Source organism: Xyrauchen texanus, chromosome 39 (assembly GCF_025860055.1).
Source record: "Xyrauchen texanus isolate HMW12.3.18 chromosome 39, RBS_HiC_50CHRs, whole genome shotgun sequence".
NCBI classification, from domain to species: domain Eukaryota; kingdom Metazoa; phylum Chordata; class Actinopteri; order Cypriniformes; family Catostomidae; genus Xyrauchen; species Xyrauchen texanus.
In genome coordinates this window covers 28478657-28492421 of record NC_068314.1, presented here as the reverse complement: position 1 = coordinate 28492421, position 13765 = coordinate 28478657, and the positions used below count along the sequence as shown (strand labels likewise).

The window sequence follows — 13765 nt, the reverse complement described above, 5'->3', positions numbered from 1 at the left end:
TAGCATATCAAAACCATTCATTCTGTGCCAGAGAGAACGAGAAAAAAACAACAACAAACGCCAAGTTTTGCTAATGAGTTTTGCTAATTGAATATGTACGTTCAATATTGAGTTTTTGCCAGACGGCCCCCGTTCAAGAAGCTACTTAGCCACTTGTGTGAGTGAGATCAAATGGAAATGAAAGGCGCCTTAAAAGCTGCACGTCGTTTAAGGCACCACTCAAATGTTTTGTCAATATTTTCTCCTTGTATGCAGCACGTGGGTAATGCTCTGTGAATTAAACAAATCGTATTTAACTGCTGTGACAAGACTGCTTTATTAATAGACATAAAAGGCAACAAAAAAAAGCTTTCACTCAAAACTACAGTATGCACAATAAACAAGTATTTGGTTGTGAATTAAGTTTGAAACAACTTTCAAAGACTTTCCTAAATAGAACCTGTCAAAACATACAGAATTGTGCATGTACAATGACAAGTTAAAAGAGGATTTTATTCGAAAAAGCTTGGATCAAGATGGATAAATCTCAGAAAGCTGAATTTAGCGGAGATCTGCTAAAGGAGGAGAGAATCAAAAATTGTAGATGATCAACTACCTGTTAAAAAAAAACACAGCGTAAGCTTTTCTATTTCTCTCTTTTGAAAAACTGAGAAAAGTATAATTGAATGTGAAGATCTAATCAGTTTCACCGACCTGGAAAACTTCCCAACAATTTCGCAATAATTTTCTCATACCTTCACAAGTCCATTCAGAATGAACAACCCTTAAGTAAAAGTTCATGCCATTAATTTCTGTAATCTACAGAGGCGAAGAAAGGCTTAAGAAATCTCAAGAGTAGTTTTTGCTTTAAATGTAAACGACTCCGATTAAATTTAACACTTCCCTTTTCAGCGCCCCCACCCCGCCTTCCACTTAAAAACCTTGAAATATTGATTTCTGAAATACTTCATTTCAGTGTTCTGAAAGTCTTATTTTAATACTATCTTCAACTTCTTATTTGAATACGGACCTAATGGAAGAGGTGAAGAAGAAGACAAAAATGAATACTGAAATTGAGAGGTAGCCACACAAAAAAATTTAATAACCGTGATAATTAGATGTAAAGATATTATAATTTCTACAAGGATGCATTGAAAATGCTGCTCTACAGCATTTGGCCTAATTGCCAGAATTACCATATTAACCAGTTACCATTTGAGCAAGTTGATTCAAAAATTGATTATTCGTCCATTTCTTTTAGGACTTTCTTAATCAAAATCTAACATCCTTGAAAAATTAATTTGAAGCCCCTCTTATCAGTTAATTAAATCTGGTTGGAAGTCATTTTTCTGTGAAGCGTGATTAGACAGCGCACTGTTCTGTACTGTTCAGGCTGCATGACGTTAGAAAACTTTTCAATGTCTCATCAAACATTCCGAAATAAGAAGAATAGAATTTCTTTGAAGGGCTGTCTCTTTTTTCATTCTTTTTTTAAACCTATGCCTTTCTGATAAATTACGCTATACCCAAAAGATCTCTCACTCTCATTAACACATTCTCATTACCAGACAGAAATACGAGGAACAAGAGAAAGAAGGAAAAAGAAAAATTGAGAGAAAAGGAGTGTGTGTGTGTGTGTGTGTGTGTGTGTGTGTGTGTGTGTGTGTTTGGTGTAGAGAAATAGAGAATACTATTGTAGGATGAATGACTGTATGGAATTATTATACAATCCAGCAGAGTGTGTGAGGACCAGTGCATACTGGTGTGTGTGTGAGGCGTTGTTAAAAACAGGACTGTTCTCCATGCTGGAGGTCAACTTGTAGAAAAAGATATAAATGTACTTTTCAGATAGAAAAAACGAATTCTGAATCTCCAAAGAAAACTCATACAACTCTCCCCCCAAAAATTCTTTAAACTGAAATACAAAAGCATTTAGCATGAAAAATAGACAGGAAAAAAGCAGCTCTTTTTAGGACCCTTTTAGGTTTTCTAAACAAGTCTAAAAGTTAGGAATCCCAGATTCATCAGACAGAAGATCTAAGGGGGCCGATAAGTCAAATTTGACAGAGTAAAGCTTTACACATACTGTATTTCATTACAGTAAAATACACTGTACTATCAATATCTTTGGAACGTCTCTGTGGACAAAGTTGTCAAGAAGATAAGACGAGTGCGTGTCTGAGTCGGTGGAAGGAGGATTCGATGGAGAGGCACGTCGCTCTGAAAGTCAGCCAACACACACCGAGCTAAAACAATTTCGCCAGACAACCTTGAGATGAGCTGCCTAGGACGACACATTAATATACCAAGATAAAACAGGTGATGAGACACTAATTCTATTTTTTACTGGAATAGCCACATATATTTTCTTTCATTTTTCCCCTCCTCGTTTTTCCTCTTTGCATTAGTCATTTTGTATCTGTAAAATGGGGTGTCTGACTAATCAGAGCATTTATCAAATTCCTCACATTTCAGCATTTATTTTGGGGGGTTTCCATAACATGAAGTCCACAGCAGAGTTTCCAGAGCTCTACTTACAAAATGTCTTTCTTATCGCAATACTAAGCACACACACAACACCATTTTGGTTAATGAGTCTTGCTGACGACATCGCTGGAGAATGAACCACTGTTCAGAGAGTGGAGAGAACTACAAACATACAATCAAACTCAAATCAGAGAACCATCTTTCAATGAGTTTCAAAGACCAGGGATATAAAGTGACCTTAACAAAGGGCAGCCTGGCCAACCTTATCTGGCCATTTATCTGTTAAGGTCCACTCTATCTGTTCAGCCACATCCCTCAGGTTTGAGTGAAGCTGCGGAGTTTGCTCAATTAGCCTGATTAGGTGTTTATTGAATGATTGGGGAAATGCTGATTACTCCACTGAGGGCTTTGGCTTACAAGAAGTCAATCAAAACCTGCTCTAGTTTCTAATGGAGCCCACTCATGTTTTTTTTGTTTTTTTCACTATTCACTTTCACTCTCTCGGTTTTTGCTATTTCACAGTCTGCTGTCCACTCTCCCTCCTCATCTGACTCGATCGTTTGTCTGGTAGAGATTTGTAAAGTACTTTGTTTGAAAGAATGAAAGAGGCAGAAGAATACAAAGTAAAGAGATATAGCTTGAAATTGAAATGGCTGAAAAAATGTGCTACTGTCACAATACTTGTTTGGTGTGCTGATAGATTTTAGGATATAAAAAAAAATGCAACAGATATTTATTAGGGCCCTAGTTAGACCCCTAATGTACATATTCAAACCAGTTTTTCAAACCAGAATTCACAATGCAAACTAGCAAACAACACTATAATATTAGCATGTTGACTATAACATGGTCTTCTGTATGGTGCATGCTTTATTTTCTACTTTTCATTAGGGGCTTTCTTTTGTAAGGGGGGCTTGTGAGAGACAATCCATGGTTGTGTTTTTGAAATTAGCCATGGCAAGCTGGTGTGCGGAATGTGATTACTCTAACCGCCGAGCGTTACTGGGAGGGACGGTGGAGGTTCACACTCACAGACTTCTCTCAGCCTAATAGCACCCAAGAGATGGGCCGCAACGTAGGATTTCTGGAAACTTCTCTTCGGCCAGCTTTTACAAACCCCCCAGCATAAAGCCTCGTAAAGACACTGACTCCTTCGCCCCATTTCCTCCTCACTTTTTTCTCCTTTCCTTCACTCCTCGACTCTAAAACAGATTGTCGTTTCTAGGAGAACTATCAAAACTGAGAGGAAAAAAATATTGACACACACCTACACATTAGAGTTTTTAAATGAAAAAAATATATAAATATTACTCTTTAAAGTTTCTGTGTGTATGTTAACAGTTAAGAAGTGTGCGTATGCACTGGTATTGTGTGCTTTTTTTGCTGAGAGCTGATTGATTTAAAGCAAATCATAAAATTCTGTTAGTCCTTGAAGAAATACGCCATTTGTCTTTGATCCATTACTAGCAGATTGTAAATACTAAATCAAAAATAACAAAATCAAGGGGTGAAGCAAAATGAATAAAAAAAAATATAAAGCAGTGAACTAGAAGAATAGCTTGCCTGAATGAGAAGATTGGTCATAATGCCCTGTTTTTTTCTTATTAAAAGATTTCTAAAACTACTATCTCCAATTGTTCTTCCACCTGCGTGAATCGAATACATATTTTTTCCTATGAACCGAAAGCCAATTGTGGCAACCAAACACTTAACAAAAGATCAAATTAGAAAAACTCCTTCTACACAACCTATTCAAAAACGCAGGTGAAGCCATAATAGCCAGCAGAAATGTTTGAATGTAATAACATGCTGCATGCAAACTCTTTCTTCTTCTTCTTCTTCTTCTTCTTCTTCTTCTTCTTTCAGCTGCTCCCATTAGGGGTCACCACAGCGGACCATCCGTGATCCGCATATTTGACTTGGCACAGGTTTTATGCCAGATGCCCTTCCTGACACAACCCTCAGTGGCTGGGGGACTCTCACTCACACCTATGGGGCACTTTTAGAGTCTAGAATTCCAAATGCAAACTCTTTAAACATATCTAATCAGGCTTTAATACAAGGCATTGGTTTACATCTAAGGCTTCAGCCTTTCATCTCAACATTTTATCTGATAAAAATGATAGTGTGACTGAAAAGAAATAAGGTAAAGATTAGTTGTACTAGTTACAAAATTAACCATACAATCTTTCTGGAGTTATCTGCTTTAGTTTTATCATTTAGATTCCTTTAATAAGATCTGCTCACAGGTCATGTCAGAAAAGGTAATTCAAATTGAAAGTGGAAAAATTACCATAGAATGGCATGTCATCCCAATATCACAGCAACTTAATTCTCACCAATAAAATAGATAAATGTGTAGGGGGGGAACTAAGGAATATGTATTTGGCCATCATTCCTCTTTTAATTAAAGAATTCAGTCCCCTTTCACTATGAGTTCAAGGTTGCCAGGAGACAAATTAATTTGAAAAGGTAAGATGTCTCTGTACAAATGTCTTCCGACACACAGACTTAAAGAATATGGAATAAGATTGAGATTGAGGTAAGAAATAAAACGATTGAGAGGTCATACCATATCAAGTTGCCCTGGTGTCATTCCAGTGATCAGCGAGACAGAGTTGAAAACAGAGCCGTGAGACCAGTGGCACTGTTTACCTTTTTGGTATATGGGTGGGTGCAAGCTTCAGAAATTGCATAAATAGCTGTAGAATTGCTCATTGCATATTTATTTATTTAGCTAAGCCATTATTCCATTCCAAAGCATTGTCTGTTTAGTTGGAACACTCATTGAAGCTCCACTAAAGCTATGCTATAGGCTATACACAACTCTGCTTTCTCTGAATGTGCTGTTATAATACTGTAAAAAGCTACATGCTTTTCACCCTGTCTCCTAACACAGACACACACTTTCATGAAAATAAGATTGCATCTATATTAAAACATTAAAACAACACAAGTTACTGCATTTAAAAAAACTATTGTAATCCATATTTATTGCTCACTCTGGTGCAAAAGCATTATCGTAAAACCAGAAATACGAAACAAGATTTAAAGAAAAATGCCTTCAACAATTAATGCAATAATTCTTCTGCTATCCTCAAATTAAATGAGTGCTAATAAAAAGTACATTTGACATTTTAAGAAGTTTACATTTCTAAGCATTGTAAGTACAAACACAGACCCGAAGCCGGTGCCACACAATGAAAAAAAAAGTGTGAGAGAGCGGGAGATAAAACAAAGCACAAAGCTTATTCACTCCTGTGGAAAAGTCCTGGACAGGAGTGGTAATCCTAGGTTTAGAGACTGGGTTATTTCCCAAGGAAGAGGGGGTACGGATGTAGAATCCCATTATACATGTCAGCTGCCTGGCAGTGACCGTGAGGGCAGAAAACATACCAGTACAGCACCCCAAACTATCGGCAAGAAAAGCTCAATCCGAATGAAGTCTGACCAGCTCCCGTAACCCATCCACCCCTCCTTCCATCTGTGACCCCTCTGTTAGAACTGAAAAAAATACTCTCCCTGACGTCTCCCTCTTAAGGCTCCGATGAATGGGGACTAAGGGGTTGTCTGTCTGTGTGTATATGCGTGTGGGGAGAGGGGGATATTACACAATTATTCAGATAACAGCTGGGGATAATATAGAGGCAGATGTCCCCTGGTCAACAATGCTCACAGACCACAGCCGGAGTGCAAAAGGCAAATAGCAGCGTGCATCACACACAATGTAAAACTGACAACCAAAAATCAAAATCTTTATATTTCAGAATTTTTCTAAAAATTAAAAATATATATTTGCAACATTTTCTTCTCTTTCTGAGTTCTGTTAACACTGTTGGTTAATGAAAAATTCAGTCAACAAATGCTCTTTACATTATCAGCAATATCAAGATTTGGACCATTTATTCAAATGTACAGGATTAAAAAGTGTTTCAATATTACAAATGCTTACAAGAGCTTTTCAAATCAAATCAAATACATTTTTCAATATTACAAAAGCTTTGTGTTTGTTTTTATGGTTATAATAATGTTCGAAGTCTGTTCAGTCCATGTGTTAGAGCCCTCGCGCAGTTGATGTGATATGATGGTTAGTGCGAGATATGCACTCTTTTTTTCCTGCCACGCGAGTGTGTTGTGCTTTCGCGCACCTCACTCCCCACCACGTCAAGTCACTTCACCACAAGCGCTCCATAGAATGGAAAAATATATATAAGTCCTTACACAACTCTATGACATTTGTGTATTTTGGTATTTATTCCCTTACATACATTTTAAAATGCTAATGTTTTGTCTTGAACAAATATGCATTAAGTTGGGATGTATATACTGCAGGAGGGGAGGAAGAGATAGGGGCTTTAAGCTCAGTCGCATCAATCAAAAACAGAGAGGCGAATCAGATTTGGTTTTACACATGGTTAAAAGATAATTCTGTCAGATGATGTATCACGTTCATCCATTTCAAATGCAAATAACTTAAGTAGGCATCCCCTTGTTACCCATTACTAATACCATAAAAGAAACCAACACTTCTCCATTCCACTGGTACTTTACGGATTAGCGAATGAAAATTAGATGCATTTATATGGTTATTACTTATATGGTCACACAGTGGGGAGAGGGAATTATCCAAGCGTACAGTGCAGCACAAGAAACTCCCTCAGGAATGAACCACTAGCACCTTCAGCAGCTGGGGGTGGATTAGAGTTTTAAACCCGGACTATGGTTTACCCCGGCCGGCAACACTGACAGGAGTTCTTCGCACTGTTGCCACTAAACAAAGCAAAAGGGAGCCAGACAACGTGGAGAAGAATAAAAAATAAGAGGTTTTCTTCTCGATGCTGCGGAGAATGTTTTGCCAGACGTTTTCAGTAATCGCCATCACTGTTGCGTGAGTTTAGGGAGAGGTGCAGGATTTGATCAATGATAGAAGTGTCTAGAATAGTCATGTTGAACAATGCTGGGCTTCTCTGGCAAACTTCCTAAGATGCATTCAAACAAAGTCACAGTCTGCAGCTGTCATTTCGACATCATGTCACATCTTTTAAGACAGCGTTTTAAAGTGCCAAAGTTTCCCTAAAGAGCTTTACTGATGCGTCTACTCTCCGCCGCTCGGACATGATGGCTTGTCAGTGTTTCACTGGGTTTTTTTAAATATACAGTGACTCGCATTATAAAGACCTTCGTGGAGGGGGGAAGGAGATGTAAGGGGTGGAGGCACAAGGAGGGAGACAGAGGACTGAGAGAAAATCCATAACACAAATACAGCTGTCAGTTGGAATGTAAAGTTATCAGAAGCAGCTTCGGTGGCCAAAAGGAACAAGTTTATGACTTCAGGTGCCACCCTTCCTCAGACACTATCTATGCAAAGATGTGCTTCATCAAGCCAACAGGTACTCGGGTCAAGTCAGAAAAAGTGAGCGCGACTGCCCAGAAGAGGTATCATTCCCCAACTTTCTCTTAACGCCTCTGTCTCTCTCTAGCAGGCTTCAACATGCATAGAGAAGTCCACTTTCCACCAACGTCTGCAGCTCCAAGAACCAGTAATCTCTCCTGAGGTGCTCAGCTAATGAATATAGAGGAGTAATGATCAATGCCTCAGACTCAAGTACTGTCATTTCCGTCCAGTGTACACCCTGCTTTTCCCTCTACCACATTTCCCCAACACATTGGAAATGAGCCTTTCCCTAAGCAAACTTTAGGGTCATTCTTTAAGACAGTCATCACCTCACATAACAGTCTGGCACTCTCCCGAAACACACAGGGAATCTTGTGTGTGAAACAAACAAAAAAGAAGCAGCAAATAAAATGTGCAATTGAGGTGAGGGGAAAAGAGAGAGTTCTAAAGACTTCAAAAGGGAATTCAATTATCATTTGGAATAAATGTGTAATAAATACCCCATCAGAAAATAATGTCCTATTAATGCCTCACTGGAGCTGATGGACTGCCGAGACGGCACTTCCGTATTCTTGCCTGGTCTCTCTCCCAAAGTTGAAATAGTCAATGCCAGCCCTATTCAAATTCTAGTTCATCTAATCAGATCAACATTGTCATCTGGAAAACCTCCCTTCTTTCCAACGAGACTCTTTTTCTCTCACTCTGTCTCTTTTTTTTTTTATTTACAGATGGGCAAGATACTGCAGTTGGTTGAAATTGCTTAAGTGTAGAACAGTTCAGCTCCTTTTTTTCTCTTCAGGGCTCAGAGTTTAAGGAGAAAATGACACCACTCTCCGATTTGTAATAAAAACATCCCTCACTTTCTAAAAACGTGCATAATTTATTATTCACACACACGGAAGAAATGCTCAGCCTTGCCGTTCCACCAAATAACATCTTCAAATAAAACCACATGTTTAATCACCATACTCTCTGGCTAGTGGTGGCCGCTGGTCAACACTGCAGGTGATGCGTTCAAAGATGCAAACGAGCGTAAAAAATTCCAGCCTGACCTTTCACTTAAGGTCTGCTGAAATATGAATTAGAGAATGCAGCCATGACATATTTCACAAAAACATGTTTCAGAGAGCACTAATAGAGGACGAGAGTGGTGAATCTGATACACAAGGGCAAAAAGTATGGCATGCAAAAAAATAATAATCATCATTTGGAGATGGATGTGAATTCCTCTTCAAAATGCTTTGGTTAAAAAATGCACTCATGTGAAAACTAACATTATTTTTGGAAAGGTAGAAGAGCTTAATGGTGGAAATGCCATCTGGGGGTCTAAGGGACAGTGCTTCACAAGAACCAGAGTGCTTCGTGTTAAAACCACCAGTAATATTGAAAACTTAATTTTTACCTCCATATCACTTGACTGTCGCTTATCTGAATTTGAAAAGAGCATGCATGCACACGCACACTCTAAATGCTTTTTGCACTGTACACACGACATACTATATATTTGCATTAACTCAAAACTGATTGAGAGGTTAGTTGAACAATCACAAACTATTCCTAAAATATGCATCAAAAAGCAGCATGTCTCCTGGCATCAGGTTAGTCTCAGTAATGCACAAACATACAACACCGAAACAAACCCATGCAGGCGCACACACACACACACACACACACACAGTAACTGATAAATACCCACAGAGTGGGCATTCATCAAAATACAATTTTTGAATATCTCAGAAAGTGAGGTTTGTACTCTGTAAAAACATGAAATGAGGCAGAGGCATAAGGAAAAACATGAAACAAAATCATGGATCAAGTGGTACATCAATGATATCCTAAACTCCAAACATTTTAACCATGTTATGTGTTTGTTGTTACAGAAAGAGTCCTAAAACTATCGTCTGAGTTGTAGCTGTTGCCGCACATAGCTGCTTGATGGCCATGCAAATAACTAAATTACTGTACCCGCTTTACTGCCATTTGCATGCCCTCCCAAAAAGAAATGACTAATTATTTGTCAAGATGATCAACTTTGTGGATTACCACTTCTTTTGTAGGGCAATCAAATGAATTTGGACTCACCCCTTGCTTTTGTTCACCTACAGATTTACTTTATTTACAGTAACATTTCAATTAGCAGTGATGCAATACTATTAACAAATGGTCACTGCAAGACCAAATGACCCAAAAACGAAACACTGTGATGCAAAAAAATTATCAAACAATAAATTTTCAGCTCATGAAAAATTATTTGCCTCCACAAAAAATTAAATATAATAAAAAAAATTTGTAGAATTAATCTATATTTTATTTATTATATTGAAGCATTGTTGCAATGAATGTGCAATTACATTTAGCACTATTGAATATAGAGTAGTAAGTCTAATTAAACGACTTAAAGCTTTAGAAGAAAATCATGAAACCACATAGCAAAAATAACATCTCAATAATTCCTCTAGAGTGTTTTTCCCCCTCTTTTTTAATTTAGCATTGGGGGAAAAAAGTTTGCATTATGTGTAAATCCCAACAGTGAATAAAACCGATATGCACCTATACTTTCAACCAGAAGAATACCTGTGACATTGTTCAAGCAAACTAAATAAAACTCATGTCAAAAGCCCCATCATCCATTAATCAATTCTTAATAACATCATGAGAGTTATACACACTTCCCTATATTTTTGCTGTTGTCTTTTTCTCTCTTTAGTAGGGAAATGTGGCGGGTGCGACACGTACTGTCCTAGCTTGAAGTGGTGATTTATTCTTATAATATAATGCAGAAATGTTATTTTTAAAAGTGGTTTAAAAATGAAAGAAAGGCATTGGTCATGTTTGATGTGCAGTTTCAAGCATGTCTATCGAGTGAAATCTCTAAATAAAAGATATAAATACATCAAATAAGTTTTGCATCACTTAAGGTTGTCTGCAATGTGTCAAATCGCATAAGACGAAGTGAAAACTTAATTAATTTTACCCTCATCAAAACGATCATGTCGTGAACACTTTGTTCATTTTATTTTTTTATTATAATTGTATTTGTTTTTACATTATTTTCTTTTTGCTGTTGTGGAAGTTGTACAACCACATTCACCCATGTTTAAAAGCGATTATATAAAAACTGTTCTAACGTGAATGCAACTCGCGTTAATTGCGGCCTTTGAATTAGTGGATTTAAATAATCATGCATGCCGCGTTATTATTATTTTTTGAATAAGTTGCATTATTTCAACATTTCATTATCTCAGTAACACCGGTAGGCCTACAACCTGTTCAACAGAGGCTGAAGCCATAAAAAGCTACATTTCACTACGTTTCTTTCACTTGTTTTTTTTTTTTTAAATTATTATTATTTTTATCATTTTGATATTTCTTTTTAATTATTATAAAAGAACACTTCATTTTACAGGACGCAAAACTATCCTGAATCACAAGTAGGCTGATGGGTTATTTGCATTAAAGAAGATCACTATTGTTAGCCTATTTGCTGGGGCCTATTAAAAATGTAGCACGGAGAACACAAATAAATGGGTGACCAACATACAGCAACATGTAGTTTGACATAATATAGCCTATACAAAATTCAATGTTGTTTTTTAACATTAATTGTTTAAACAAGCAGCGGATCACATCGATAGATTTAGTTAAGGAAGAGGGTTTAATGTTTTCAAAGGAAGACTAATGTAGGCTACAATAACACAGCTATTAAAAAACTACGATTATGGTTTATGAACGACAATAGCAGATCTGTCAAAAATCTTAATTCTCAGTTTGATGAGTTAAAAGCAGGTGAGATTTTTAGCCGTTATTTGCATGTAAATGTATTGAACTCGTGTATAGAGTTAGCTGAGTAGATGGATCTGACACTAAATGTGGCCGATGGTTCGATGCTCTGTGCATTTCCACGAAGTGGCACATGCTCAGTGAACTTTTGTTTTAACCTTCTTTATAAAGTCCAGTTATGTCTAAAACCCCATTATTAATTTTCCATTGATAAGTCCCCTCATTGATCCTCAATAAAATTCCTCGTGTACAAAGAACTTTTCCTCTTCGTTGAGTGATAATAAAATAAAATAAAAATAATAATAAAGCTTTCATCTTCTGGTAAAAAAGTGTCAAGTAGAATAAAAGTTACTATGTCTAATTCATTGTCAAACTAAGGTCCATTTGCAGAATTGTTTAGGAATCCTGTTGATTTTGATAGTTTTGTTGATTTAAGAAGTGTGTGGAATAACGCGTTCATGCATTCACGGGTCAAATTTGGAATATATATTTCGTACATATTTCGAGACAAAAGCACACTAAGTAGCCTAATGCGAGGAGCAAAGAAGAAAAAAATATAGAGAGAAAAGTAAAAAAAAAAAAAAAAGGAGTGGATATCAACCTGTTAGGATTATTTGAAGAACTCTACTTTCACTCTACGGACTGGACCATGTGGATCTGTCGCTTCCAGCTTTGGTGAAATGTCCCAGCCAGCGATTCCAAAAACGTTGAGAAGAGCAACGCAAAAGAAGAAGAAGAAAAAAATCCTGTTCTATGAGTGATATCTTCGGACCATTACTTTCAACGACAACTGTCTTTATTAGTCTTCCTTTCCTTTTTTATTGGCTTCCTCTCAAACTGATCACTCAGTTGGGTGATAAGTGGAAACAATAATCTTGCTCTAGCTTACAGGCTGCATGGTCACAGCGCTCCTGAAAGTTCAAGAAGAAAAAGCACGCCGCTTCTGCTGCCTCCCCGTAAGGCTCAAGTCTTCTCCCTTTCTCTGTTATTCAAAACGCGAGTTTTCCAAAAGTCCAAATAATGCGTCTTGCTGGAGTTTTTGGCATCTCGTCTGTTCCTCGCTCATTCGCAGAGAAATCAGTGTTGAATTACTCAGCTTGTGTCTTGTGTTGGCGGTGTGTTAGGGGACAATTTAGTCTACCGTAAAATGTCTAAAACAGGTGCGCGCACATCCTCTGCGCTGCATCCTCTGCGCTTATTGTAGCACAATAGCAAACCCCGCGCGCTCCAGGCACTGATCTTTTCACCTCCTCGCGCATCGCGGGTTTAGTTTGACCATTGTGGCAGCCGACGAGCAACAGATATTTTTTCAAAAGACAGATACACCACGGGAACCATTACATACTACTCATCTATTCTTCAGTAAATAAGTTTGATCTTGTTTTTTGTCATCATGGCTTCAAGAATAATTTGGCTTTGTTCTTAATAAGATCATAACAATAAAATAAAATATTGCTACAATAATTGTTTGAAAAGTACATTATTTTAATTTTAACTACAATAATATTAACAAATAACCAAATAATAATAATCACTCTCATTATTATTATTATTATTAATGTTGTTGTTATATTATAATAATAATAATAAGTATTGTTATTATTAGTAGTAGTAGTAGTAGTAGTAGTATTATAAAACCATCACTTGTGACTATGTATTGTGGGCTATTTGTTGCAGTAATGATTTATTAATTTTAATCCAACTTTTTCTGGATAGTTAAAAATCTGCCTTCTTAAAATATTATTTCTTTTATGATCAGCAGAACCCTTCCCTCAGCAAAAAACCCTCTTTCACTTGAACCATCAGAAAAAGGCGATCACTCACATCTCCGCTGGACAATGGGATACGACCCCCATTAGTCAAGACATATTCATTAGAAAAATCAATAACCCAAGATGTAGCCATGCTGGCCTAAATTGAAGGCAGCAGGCTCATAAAACAATGCTGACTACACTTCTGTGGCCTGCCGCCATATGGACCTCCAAGTCTTAGCCAAAAACCACAGTCTGATTGCACTTTAAGACAGCGTTTATAATTTAAGATTTACTGAAAAAGTTATTTGTCAACTTTTATAAAAGTTATGTCAGAATTCAGGGAGAGAATGACTGAGTTAAAATAAAAAAG

General features: G+C 37.1%; 1 protein-coding gene across 2 annotated transcripts in view; it reads right to left on the bottom strand.

The window, feature by feature from the left end:
- The window catches only part of LOC127632914 (forkhead box protein P4-like), a 148815-nt gene extending 136092 nt beyond the window's left edge, over positions 1-12723 (bottom strand). For both annotated transcript variants that reach the window (XM_052111748.1, XM_052111749.1), the window contains exon 1: positions 12243-12723. The gene's annotated coding sequence lies outside the window, so the exon portion shown is untranslated. The remainder of the gene's footprint in view (positions 1-12242) is intronic.
- Between the last annotated feature and the right edge of the window lie 1042 nt (positions 12724-13765).